This window comes from Leptodactylus fuscus, chromosome 4, assembly GCF_031893055.1.
Source record: "Leptodactylus fuscus isolate aLepFus1 chromosome 4, aLepFus1.hap2, whole genome shotgun sequence".
In the NCBI taxonomy this organism is placed as follows: Eukaryota; Metazoa; Chordata; class Amphibia; order Anura; family Leptodactylidae; genus Leptodactylus; species Leptodactylus fuscus.
Genome location: NC_134268.1, coordinates 182,799,806 through 182,813,864, shown reverse-complemented (window position 1 = coordinate 182,813,864; position 14,059 = coordinate 182,799,806).

The window sequence follows — 14,059 nt, the reverse complement described above, 5'->3', positions numbered from 1 at the left end:
CGCCGCCTTCTAATTTTTTTCAAGACAATTTTTATGAAAAGATCTTTTCAGCAGCAAATTGACTACATTTAATATTATGCACAAAATTGCATTTCACAAGCATATTACATAGAGCCTGAACCTTCTATAAATATGTGTAGAGAGATTTTCTGTAGACATTTCCCACTGTTTTAACAAGTACATATACAAAAAGCAAGCCATTTAAGCACCGCATAGGAAAGTTTCCTGCCTCTGTCAATTTGTAGAAGATTAAGGGCAGTTTGACATCTCCTTGAATAATGTTTTCCACTAGTATTTTACTGTAAGGCCGGGTTCAGATGGGGTTTTTAGGTCTGAAATTTGATGCGGAGGCTGCTCCGGATTAGGCCCAAACGAATGGGCCTAGTCGGGAGGGGTGTCTTCAGGCAGACGTCCAGTCACGGAATCCGCCAGAAGAAAGAGCATGTTGCTCGCTCGTGGGAACAAACCGCTCACAGAAAAAAGAAATGACCACCTCCCATTGAAATCTTAACCAAAAAAAACCACATCTGAACTCAGCCTAAGGGTATGTTCAAATGGAGGTATCCGCCACTGATCCTGAGGCAGATTCCACCCCAAAATTAATGGAAAATTCTTCCCGTATTCTGCCTTCCATTGTATTCAGTAAGAGGCAGAGATCAGAGCAGAACACTGAAAAAAAAAAAGCATCATGCGGACCCCCCAACAGAATACCGAATGCAGATGTGAATCAGACCTTAAACTTATCCATGTAAACATATTGGGGAATATGTATGATGAAGAATAATATGTACAGACAGTTTAGCTGCAGTTTATTAGATGTTGCTCAATGTGTGATAAATTTGACGCCATTTTAAATCCAACACTTCTGTCCTAAAATGTTACTCCACTTTTACACCACCCCTCTATTTGAGTGAGGTTGTGACAGTTTTGTGGCTTTTCTATAAGTCAAACTTGTTAAATCTGGCGTACAGTAGATCAACTGGACAATAATGGACGTTCAACAATCTAATTTTTTTGTCTATCACCCATTGGAATAGCCTTAAGAAAGGCTATTCTTCTACTACCTTTAGATGTCTTCTCCGCGCCACCGTTCGGTAGAAATCCCGGTTTTCGTCAGTGTGCAAATGAGTTCTCTCGCAGCACTGGGGGCAGTCCCCAGTGCTCAAACAGCATTGGGGGCGTCCCAAATGCTGCAAGACAACTCTCCAGTGCCGCCTTCATCTTCTTCAGGAACAGCCTCTTCACGCGTCTTCTTCCGGCGCTGGGGGTTAAACTTTTAGGCCTCAGGCAGAGCCGACTGGGCATGCCCACAGCCACAAAAAAGTGGCCGCTTACACAGGTAGTAAGCGGCCATTTTCTTGTGGTCTGTGGCCATGCACAGTCGGCTCTGCCCAAGGCCTAGAAGTTTAACCCCCAGTGCCAGAAGAAGATGTGTGAAGAGACCGTTCCTGAAGAAGATGAACGCGGCACTGGAGAGTTCTCTCGCAGCATTGGGGACGCCCCCAATGCTGTTTGAGCACTGGGGACTGCCCCCAGTGCTGCGAGAGAACTCATTTGCACACTGACGAAAACCGGGATTTCTACCGAACGGTGGCGTGGAGAAGACATCTAAAGCTAGGAGAAGAATAGCCTTTCTTAAGGCTATTCCGACGGGTGATCGACAAAAAAATTGATTTTAATGGTAGAATCCCTTTAAAGTATTGGTTTTAACACACTATATGTCTTTATAGACATGTAGAAGTTCAAGAACAAAGTCTTATATTACCTATTCTGCATTTATAGGTAATCTCTACCTGCCTGTTATTACATACAAGAACCTCGGGGTTGGTAAGAAAAATGAATGAATGACCATTAACACTGCCCAACATGTTACAATAAGATGCAGAGAAATATGCAAAGACAATCCTCTTCAGAAACGTCCAGAGATGTGGCATCAATGTTGGGACACTTGTTGAAAACATTAACTCCACCAATCTTCTTACAGCTACCAAGAAACTTGTTTATGTTACCAAGTATAAGGGCTTATTCACACTACAGTGAAAATTGGACTGTCAAAAATTGGACATGTAAATAGACACGCTATAATCAATATGTTCTCAAAACAGCCATGTAACGGATGTTGCGAAAAACGTCAATCACACATCCGTTTTTTACTATTGTGTGAATAAGGCCTGACAGACATCAAAAAGGAAGAACAGAACATTTGCAAAACAGCCATTAAAAACAGACATTAAAGCATCAAAGACATCACTGACAAATGCATAAGGCCTAAAGGTCTTCACAATCTTGAAAAGGTGTTGGCATTGGTTAGGTTTCATCCTCTTCTTTTACTACATATAATCTTAAGTTGGCCTTTGGCATTAGATAGCTGTCAGCCAAATGTTCACGCAAACGCTTCATGTTTATTGCATAAAGTACTGCCAGATGTCTCCGACTGTAGTTTATAAAGCCTTAGTTTTTAAAGCTACAGTATGTTCACATCTTCACCAAAAGTTCTATTATTCACGTTCTCTGTTTGTCAGGCCTGGTTCACATCTGCGTTTGGTATTTTGTTTGGGGAGTCCACTTGGGAACCCCCCGAACGGAATACTGAATGCATTGACAAGCGGTGAGCTAATGAAAGCACATGGACCCCATAGAGTGCTTCAGGAACTACTTTCCTCTCCGCATGATTCATGCAGACACTGCACGGAAAACACACAGACCCCATTATAGTCTCTGGGGTCCGTGTGCTTTCATCACTCACCGCTTGTCAATGCGTTCGGTATTCTGTTCGGGGGATCCCCAAGCAGACTCCCCAAAGTTGGGGTGTATTAGGAATACCAAATACCGGTTTGAAACAAGCTTGAATGTGAAAATTTGCAATAGACAGCATTACAGACATTCTAGAGATTATTGCTCAACAAATTCATCTGAAAGAAGGGTCTAAATCAATGTATGACTAGACAGCTTACTATATGAATTGACATTCAGCTATATTGATCTTATGGACACCTTCTCTAATGGCCAGCATTATGTTCACTATAGCCCAGCCTTCCCAGACCCATAAATAGCAACTCTGCTATAATATGGAGACACGTAATAGATCAATGCAGGACTAGACATAGTTACCATCAGGACTGCATGGTAACCACTGGGTTATAGGGACTAGTTTGGTCTTTATACAGCTTTTCTAGAAATACTGTAGATACAACTAACGCTAGGTTCACACCTGCGTTCAGGGTCTCCGTTCTGTGGTTTCCGTCTTCTGCATGCCAGAAGACGGAAACCACAGACCGGGTCCGGATTTTTAATCCGGACACAGAGCACTGCATGTCTGACTCTGTGTCCAGATTAAAAAACCCGGTTTCGCGGCGGAGAGCGCAAAACCCTCACCGCCGCTCACGGCCGGACATCTTTCTCACCCATTCAAATGAATGGGTGAGAAAGACTCCTGCAGGTTTCCATCTCCTGCATCTGTTTTATGCAGGAAACGGAAACCTGCATTACGGAGAGGACAACGCAGATGTGAACGAGCCCTGAGGCTGCATTCACACGACAGACTATTGGGCATGTTTTATTGGTTTTTCTAATGGACGTCACATGGAAGACTACTTATATGACCGTTATCATGAACCGTCAAAATATAGGTCATGTTTTATGGGGAAATGTATGGGGAAGCTGTAAAAATGGCTGCCTATCAGGTAAAAGACAACTGTGAAAAATGTACTTTTTTCATGGCCGCTGTGCACCTCTTCCGTGTGAATCTAGCCTGAAGATAAAACCCCATGTTGCAGAAATGCCACATTTTACAGTGAAAAAGATTCTGCTAATCCCATCCACACACTGTGGAAAATCTGTGTTTTCAAAAACACCTAAAAATCACCGCATGTCAATTATACCAGCAGAAACACTGAGTTTTCCTTATAGGTTTAATAAGGGGGAAGAAAATCTACAGGGAAAAACTCGGCAAAAACACAATGAAAAACACTGAAGAAAAAACGTAATGCATTTCTGGTGCAGTTTTTTCAGCAGCGTTTTTTTTTTTAGCTGCATTACACTATGTGGGACCTTAAGCCTCAACTAGGGAAACGCAGCAAAAAACTGCTGTGAAAAAAAAAAAAGCAGCAAAAAAATATTACGTTCTGCAGCTAAAATCAAGCTGTGTTTTTCAGAAAAAGTGCTACTTTTTTAAAACACAGCTTTTTTGTACTTTTTTTTTTTTTTTTGCAATGTGTGGATGGGATTAGCCAGAATCCTGCGAGCATGACTTTTCTCTTCTCGATTTTTGGGTGGATACTGAGCGTAAACCAAGGAGACCCCATTATAGTCTGTGGAGTTCATGGATTTTCCAAGGGTTTCCATTCATTGGGTCCCAAGCGGACCTGAATAACGGAAACCCCAGCGCGGAGTGAACCTAGCATATGACACATTTCTTTAATTGATTCATATTAGTGCATTTTAATAAATAGATATTAGGCAATGACATGATAGCAAATATCATTTGTAATTCACTCTATTTTAATACAAGCAACCTACTGTACATCCTGGATGGTCCATATACTTTTAAACTACCGTATTTTTCGGACTATAAGACGCACCTAGGTTTTAGAGGAGGAAAATAGGGAAAAAAAATTTTGAAGCAAAAACTGGTAAAATATTTAATATATGGGAGTTGTAGTTTTGCAACAGCTGCAAGGCCACATTGACAGGTGACCCTGCAGCTGTACGGGGATGCAAAGAGCGTTTTTTTTGCGGGGCCAGCTGTAATTTTTAGTTATACCATTTTGGGGAATATCTATTGCTTAGATCACCTTGTATTGAAAAAAAAAAACAGGAGGTGATTTAGAACTTTTATTTATTTCATATTTTTAAAGCTTTTTTTTTTTTTACTATTTTATTCCCCCCCGGGGGCTTGAGCCTGCGGTCGCTTGATCGCAAGTCCCATAGACAGCAATACAACTGTATTGCCGTCTATGGGACATTCTGTCTATTAGTATTACGGCTGGTCATAGAGACCAGCCGCAATACTAATATAGCCGTGACAGGCCGGGGAGCCTCATTAGGCTCCCGGCTGTCACCCGAACAGGTCGGCTCCTGCGATATCGCCGCGCAGGAGCCGGCCTGCAACTTCAGAGGTAAGGGGCCGGTGGGGACCGGCCCCGGGGGAGAAGGGGCCACGGATACTGACCCGGCATCCGCTGTACTAGAGAGGCGGATGCCGGGGAGGGATAGACGCCGGGGCCTGAGACATCGCTACGATCCTCTGCCCTGGATGAAGCCAGCGGCGGGGGCACGCAGGAGCCCCTGCCGCTGCTGGCTTCATGCAGGGCAGAGGATCGTAGCGATGTCTCAGGCCCCGGCACCTGTAATGGCGTCTATCACTTGCCGGCTTCCGCCTCTCTATTACAGCGGATGCCAGGCGCCACCTTCAGACTATAAGACGCACCCTTCTTTTCCCCAAAAATTTTGGGGAAAAAAAGTGCGTCTTATAGTCCGAAAAATACGGTATATGTCCTCATGTGGCAGATTCATTGCAGATGTTTGCCAGACATCTAAAATATACATCTAATAATCTATGCACATGCTTCATAGAAACCTTTCTGATATATGGAACAGTTGCAAAAATTTTTGCAACAAATTTCCTGTTTGCAAAGTGAAAGGTATTATTCAAGACTCGTACCACAGGATTGGACCTCAGTATCAGATCAGTTGGGGTCCAAAACCCAGACCAGACCCAGATATAGGGCCAGAATTAGCTCAACTCCTATCCAATTACATGGGAGCTGAGCTGCAGTTTCCAGCACTACTACTATAGTATACGAACAGGAAACTGTATACAATGTATGGCGAAGGAAACTGCAGCTCTGGTCCCATTCAATGGAGCAGGAGCAGATACGGTTTAGGTTGTAAACTTGCTATATGGATCCAATGTCCAAAACAGCTGATCAGCGCAGGGTCTATGTGTCAGAACTCACCAATCCAATACTCAGTATCGAACTTTGCTGGGTCGTGGACAACACCCTTAAGCTTACCTGATGTTTGCTCTTCATACTTCACTCTTAGTTACTTGTGGTCGCTTCCACTGATGGGCATTATAGGTGTGTATATAAGATATATAGATTCTATTTTGTGAAAACTAAAGGAAAACATAAATTAGAATTCTCCAAAGATATAACAATCATTTTTATGATATACATTTTCCTTAAAGGTTTATATCTGGTGACCACTACCTTTATGTCCACACACTGAAGCCTTACAGACATTGTCCCATCTAATAAACCCTAAGTCTGAATTCACTCTAACATATCACAAAGAAATAAACAAGGAAAATGATGCGTCTTTTATTCTAAAGACAAATATAGTAAAAGGGACGTTCATGGTGTAGAGATGACAAATATTGTATATACCTTCAATTTGTGAATGACTTATTGTATATTTTATAAGGTATACTATTACAGCTATAGATCCAATATATTTCTCGATCTACAGGTTGATTCATTTTGTTATGAAAGCAATACATAGAGATGAATGCCTTTTATGTATAAAATAAATGAAGACTAAAATGACATATTGTGCGGGGCAACATGGTGGCTCAGTGGTTAGCACTGCAGCCTTGCAGCGCTGAAGTCCTGGGTGTTCGAATCCCGCCAGGAATGACATCTGCAAGGAGTTTGTATGTTCTCCCCGTGTTTGCATGGATTTCCTCCCATTCTACAAAAAAAAAAAACATACTTAAGTGAAAAAAAAAATGTACATTGTGATCCCTATATTGGGCTCACAATCTACATTTCAAAAAAAAATAAAATAAAATGACATATTGTGCGCCTTCTCTACATGACACTTCTTACAGTGTAAAGGACTCTCTCAACTACTGTAAGTCAAATGTAGGAACCACAATACAATATCCTGAATGTGCACACACGTACGGCTACGCTTATTCCAAGGGTTTATATATTTATATATAATATGTTTTATCTGGATAAAAAATTGTGTTCAACACCAAACTATTCTTGGTACTTTTCTGTTATCGGGCCAGCACCACAGTTTAGCACCAGCATCGGGACAGCAGTCAGCAGTTCAGCATCAGGAGGTACATCCGAGGACTGACTGCTTGTGCCTTGTCTCTAGTAGCCAGTACATCAATGCCCCCATCCTCCCAGAGCTGGCCACCAGCTGTACTTACATCTGCCCCGTACCCTCCTCGCCACACGATTATACCTGACCAACACTACTATTCGATGGATGCTACAGGAAGTAGGTCCCTCCAGCTTGCCGTAGCTCCCCGCCATTACTATGGTCGGCGCGTCCCTTTTAGTAACGGCCTACACTGTCCTGAATCTCCGCCGCCACTTTTAGGACCTGTATTGAGTCCCGGTGTGTTTCCTTCCGGTCTCGGTACTGGCCATGGCTTCCAGTGCAAGCGTATGTCCTACTGAAAGTGAAACGGACAGATTGAGAGCGCCGAGGTGAGGCCTAGTCGTGTGGCGGGGAGAGAGGTACGGGGCAGATGTAAGGAGAGATGGGGGGGGGCAGCACTTGGAGGATGGATGGGGGCATCAATGTACTGGCTACTAGAGACAGGGCACAAGCATCGGGCCAGCAGTCAGTCCTCGGATGTCATTCCCGATGCTGAATTGCTGACCGCTGTCCCGATGCTGGTGCTAAACTGCAATGCTGGTCCAATAATGGAAAAATACCCTATTTTTTTTTTTACTTCAATCTTATAATTCTATTTTTTTTAATTATTTTTTATCTTATATTTTCATTTTTTTATTATATACATTGAATACATTTTTTTTCTTAAATGTAGATTGTGAGCCCCACATAGGCCTCACAATGTACATTTTTTCCCCTATCAGTATGTCTTTTTGGAATATGGGATGGAAATCCATGCATACAAACTCCTTGCAGATGTTTTTTTTTCCCTTGGTGGGATTTGAACACCAGGACCCAGCTCTGCAAGGCTGCAGTGCTAACCACTGAGCCACCATGTGGCCCCCATTTAACTAATTTTTTTTAGCACCGACATATTCCTCAGCGTTGTACACAGATTGTCATCAGTCACATTGATCCTTGTCCCTTCTGCGGCTTCCTTTCAAACTTCTGAATGAACTAGTATGGGCTTTTTATTTGCAGAGGAAACCGCAGTACTTGGAAGTACCCAGCACAAGCATCGGAATAACATACAGACTCCTTGCAGATATTGACCTTGGAGGAATTATCGCTGTAGAGATCTTTTCTTGTTTTTGACATAATTTATATGGTGGGAACCTAAAATATTAATATAATGAAAAAGTCCGAACATGCATGCATGTACACAACAGAGCTTTAGGAGATGGGAAAGATAACAAAAGGGGGTAATTCATCATTCCCTCCATGACAGGTTCTAACATAGAGGAATGATACTAAGGAGCACCTCAAGCCCCGACCCACGCCTCATCCGCTACATTCTGAAAATGTGGGTTTTGTGGGGCGTGAAACGGGGTAAACTGATTTATTATAACTCACCCCAGTTTTCTAGAATGAGTTAGAATGGAAATCTACATCTGTCCCAACTTGACTTAGATTTCCATTCCGGCACCAGGATATCAGACAAATTTATGAGGAGGTGGTAATTCCCTCTGGTTACCTGAACTAGCTGGGCCATTTATTATTATTATCCTTCTTCTGGTTACTCGGTGGAACCATTCAGACTACAACACAAGTCACTGGGGTCGATTGGGCATCACTAGTCTCCATCATGCAACATATCTAGCAATGTGCATGAAGTCCAATTATAACAGAATCCATGATTTCAAAGTGAACAGAGCCTACTATTGTAGAGCCCGTAGAAAGGGGATCCCTGCAAAAATTCTGATTTAAAGTCTATGGGACTGCTCATGATAGCTGATCCACTATTTTGCTCCATTCAGTAGAGGGACCGTGTTCTGGCGACTGGATCCTCACCAATCAATCTTAATTATGGGAAAACCTCTTGAAAAAGTGTTGAAGACAACATGGACTGAGCCTTTCATTATATGACAAATAGGATGGATGATGAGTGCAAGGCTGCTACTACTTGTGCTAATATACCATACATACAGCAAAAAGGAGTAACAGCAGTTTGAAGGTCACATCCAAATGTGAACAATATAACAATCTTTATTAATTACGTCAATAACAAGACAAATGAGAGTCCTAAAGAGGGCTTTTCTACACCTCCCCAAACTCCAACCCTTTGTATCCTTCAGCAGGTGCTGTTACACTCATTAGAGTACAGTTGGATTTTTTTCCTCCTAGCCCCCACCATTCCTGAGTATTTGGTGCTGTTCGTTTTAGCACCTAGTATGCTAATTAGACTCTCTACTGTACCCGGGCGGCCTAAAACCACCACCTCCCATTAGAGAGCCTAACCAGCATATTAGGTGCCGGAACTGACAGTAGCGATTGCTCTGAAATGGCAAGGGCAAGATAGAAAAATTTCAACTGCACAGAAATCAGTGGAAAGGCACCTGTTATAGAATTCATTAGTTGAAGGTGGTGAGATGTCTTAATTAAAACCATTAAAAACACACAAAAACATAGTGTCGCCATGTAACGCCATTACTCTGCACAGGACAGTGTACCATCTGTCTAAGCATGCTCAGTTGCCACCTTACCTTTGGTTCACACTGTGTGGTCCCTGGCTCTCCGTGCTGCAGTGTATTTCCGCTTTATGCTACTTTAGGTCCAGGGCATAGGGGAGGTGTGCCTTGCAATTTGAAGGCCTAATATGAACACGTGTGGAACTTTTCAGCCAATTCCAAGAAGCCCTTTGCTCAGCACTCACCTGAGCATTATTGCATCTGGGGTTCTAGATTTCTGCAAGGGTTCTTGTCCCTTCATTACTGTTAGATTTCCGTTATTGACCTTGACCTGTTCTTTGATTCCATTGTTGATCCTGTTCTGCTGCCTACCCAAGTATTATGTCTGTCTGTATCAGTTCTCTCTGCGCCAAGCTGATGAGATGCAAATATATCGAAACAGCTGTCTCTCTTTAGGCTGAGAGACTGTATCTGGTAAAATCCCAACATTATTGCAAACAAAGGCCTCTGAGAAGGTCGGCATGATGTTAAAGGGAGCGCCCTCTATTGGATTGCTTGACTAAGACTCTGTCTTCCTAATTACATCATAGAAGATAGACTTGCACATTCTCAGTCAGCGCCCTTTATTGGTGTGCATTCTTGAGGCAATGGCATCCTAATTACATCATGGAAGTCAGATTTGCATATTCTTCCCATGTACTCAATTGGTGAATCTTAGATGCCTTCTCTGACCCTTTGGCTAATTTATGCTAGTTTATGTCTTTGATCTTCTGCTGCCTGCCTCAGACCTTCAGCACATTGTCAACATATCATTGCCTGTCCCAATTGTGCCCTGCACTGGTGTCTCTGTGGCTTTTAGTCAGCTGCTAGCTATACTGGGACCACTGTACATTCAGGTCTTGTTTTTAACCTACATTTAACATTTATGCATAACATTAAGCCTTCAATGGACACCATGCAGAGGCATCGTCACCATAGGGTTCCATTGTAAAAAAAAAATATGTATCTTTAATGTATAGATTTTTTGCTGGGCACCATGGCATGAACATTCACACCGTACTATGCGTTTCCTATTTCCCGATGTCCATTTTTGATGTGAAATGCACCCTTAGCTATCTCAATCTCCAAAATAGCAGTAGTGGTTTCCCAAGCAACACATGAAGCAGCCATTTTTGAAAGGCCATACCTATTTATAAAAACACTTTTATAGAAATTACAATCCTTAACATAGTTACTGACATACGAGAGAGATGAAGCCTTTGGGCCACTCACATAATGTCATTTATTGTGTACAATGTCTCGGTGCTCTTGCTGTATGGTTTGCTGTATCTCGGTTAATTCCATAGTTATGGCTTTAGTTGTACAAGTTTTACAGACACACAACAGGAATAACAGAATTACCTGAACCAGATACATTCACTTCTAAAAGTTAGAAATATAAAAAACAAGAAAACTTGATAATCTTCAGTAGTTGATACCTTTTTAATGGCTAACTCATAATGATGACAAATGGCTGACGTTTCGGAATGCTTAGGCTCCTTTATCAAAGTAAATTTAAAACATTTCTGAAGGATGCATATATATATATACAGAGCAGGCACAAAGGGTGTTAGAATTCAGGAGGGGGGGGTTGTTAGTAATTGGTAGAGACAATGTAAACACTTACAGGTCCTTATCAGTTCACACGTTACTGTAAAAAGACATGAAACTCTGTGACGCATTAAGTCCACACTCGAGTGTTAGAAGCAGTGTCATGAATTTATACTCATGTATGCGTCTTTCTCTCTTTGATCTGAAATTCCCTCTCAAAACCAAAATTTTCATGTGATCGGTGATGTTGTGGTCCCCACTACAAAAATGCTTTGACACGGGAAGGTCAATTCTTCGTTCTTTAATTGTATGGCGATGTGAATTGATTCTCATTCTGAGTTGCTGTCCGGTCTCTCCAACATACAGATTATCAGTGGAACATTTGGTACACATAATTAAATACACTACATTGGAAGTGCTGCAGGTGAACGTACCTGGAATTTTATATTCCTTGTTCGAGTTCGGTATCCTTATCCTGTCAGTGGTCAGTATGTGGGGGCAGGTTTTGCACCTCTTATTTCCACATGGAAATGTTCCTGTGTTAGTTGGGGGTGATAGTGAGCTACTGACCACCATATTCCTGAGGTTTGGTGGCTACTGAAGATTATCAAGTTTTCTTGTTTTTTATATTTCCAACCCACTGGCTAACACGGTACAACAACGAACATTTTCTAAAAGTTAGTGTGTGATAAGAATCCTAATAATATTATAAATGTGAAAGTTTGTGTGTTTGGATGTTTGTGAGTTTGGATGTTTGTTCCTCAATCACGCTAAAACGCCTGGACGGATTTGCGTGCAATTTTCCACAAACATAGTTTTCCCTCAGGATTGAGTCATAGGCTACTTTTGGTGCCACTAAACAACATGGCTTCCTAGCAGGAGACTCACAAAAGCAGGACTCCTAGCCCCAGCTATAGACTCACACACACTGCCTGGCATTTCCTGCCTCAACCTGCCTGCACACTCCTTACTGTCACCTCAGGAGTAGCCCTCACTCTACTCACTCACATTTACATATAGCTTTCCACTATATAACACATCATATTGTCTGTATCACTACATACACAATACAACACATCACATTGTAATTACATGTATCTCCTATCACTGCTATATACAGTACCTGATACATATATACTCCTGTACACAGGCTGTATATACTATATAATTACATGCATCTCCTATCACTGCTATATACAGTACCTGATACATATATACTCCTGTACACAGGCTGTATATACTATATAATTACATGTATCTCCTATCACTGCTATATACAGTACCTGATACATATATACCCCTGTACACAGGCTGTATATACTAAATAATTACATGTATCTCCTATCACTGCTATATACAGTGCCTGATACATATATACTCCTGTACACAGGCTGTATATACTATATAATTACATGTATCTCCTATCACTGCTATATACAGTACCTGATACATATATACCCCTGTACACAGGCTGTATATACTATATAATTACATGTATCTCCTATCACTGCTATATACAGTGCCTGATACATATATACTCCTGTACACAGGCTGTATATACTATATATTACATGTATTACCTATCACTGCTATATACAGTGCCTGATACATATATACTCCTGTACACAGGCTGTATATACTATATAATTACATGTATCTCCTATCACTGCTATATACAGTACCTGATACATATATACTCCTGTACACAGGCTGTATATACTATATATTACATGTATCTCCTATCACTGCTATATACAGTACCTGATACATATATACTCCTGTACACAGGCTGTATATACTATATAATTACATGTATCTCCTATCACTGCTATATACAGTACCTGATACATATATACTCCTGTACACAGGCTGTATATACTATATAATTACATGTATTACCTATCACTGCTATATACAGTACCTGATACATATATACTCCTGTACACAAACTGTATATACTATATATTACATGTATCTCCTATCACTGCTATATACAGTACCTGATACATATACACTCCTGTACACAGGCTGTATATACTATATATTACATGTATCTCCTATCACTGCTATATACAGTACCTGATACATATATACTCCTGTACACAGACTGTATAACACATCACATTGTCTGTATCACAACATACACAATATAACACATCAAATCACATTTGCTAGCCCACCAAACTTTTTAAAGCACTTTTACAGTTTCACACGTCTGTGTCCGCCCAATACTCAACTCACCGCAGACGAAGTCGCGGGTAAAAGCTAGTATGCTATAAATAAGGTATACGCTGTATTATATAGTTACATGTACCTCGAAAAGAATAACAATAAAACTGTCCATGCAAAAAAGAAAAACAAAACAAGATGCCATGGAGCTCTTGTTACTGAAAAATAATTTAAAAAAATACTTAAAACGTTAACTGGACCCCCATCCTGAGACAATGAGGAAGATTTAAGAAGACTGGCGATATTCACTCCAGTCTTTATAGCCTTTATCACTGATAGACGATGTGCCCCATTTAGGAGAAGGTCCACGATGCGCAACCCCCGCCAGGCAGTGCACTGGGCAGGAAAATGTACTCCAGATCACCGCTGGCGGGTGTATATTTCCCACTTTATTCATGCAAAAATTTTGCCATAAATGTTGATAAATCTGGCAGGGTTGCAGGAAGAGGTGGCAAAGAGGGGCGCAAAAGTAAAAAAAATTGTGCAAATTGGCGGTATGCCCCAAAAATTGTAACTTGTTATGTTTTTTACACAAGAAAACTGAATAATAAATATGCCCCTATGTGTATCTCTGATCTGGTCTGACATAACCTTAGTATTCCTTCTGTCAAAAATCTCTTGCTGACCTCTTTTTACGCGATACAAAAGATAAGAACATTCTGCTCCATGCAGATTTATATCTGCACCATATTCCT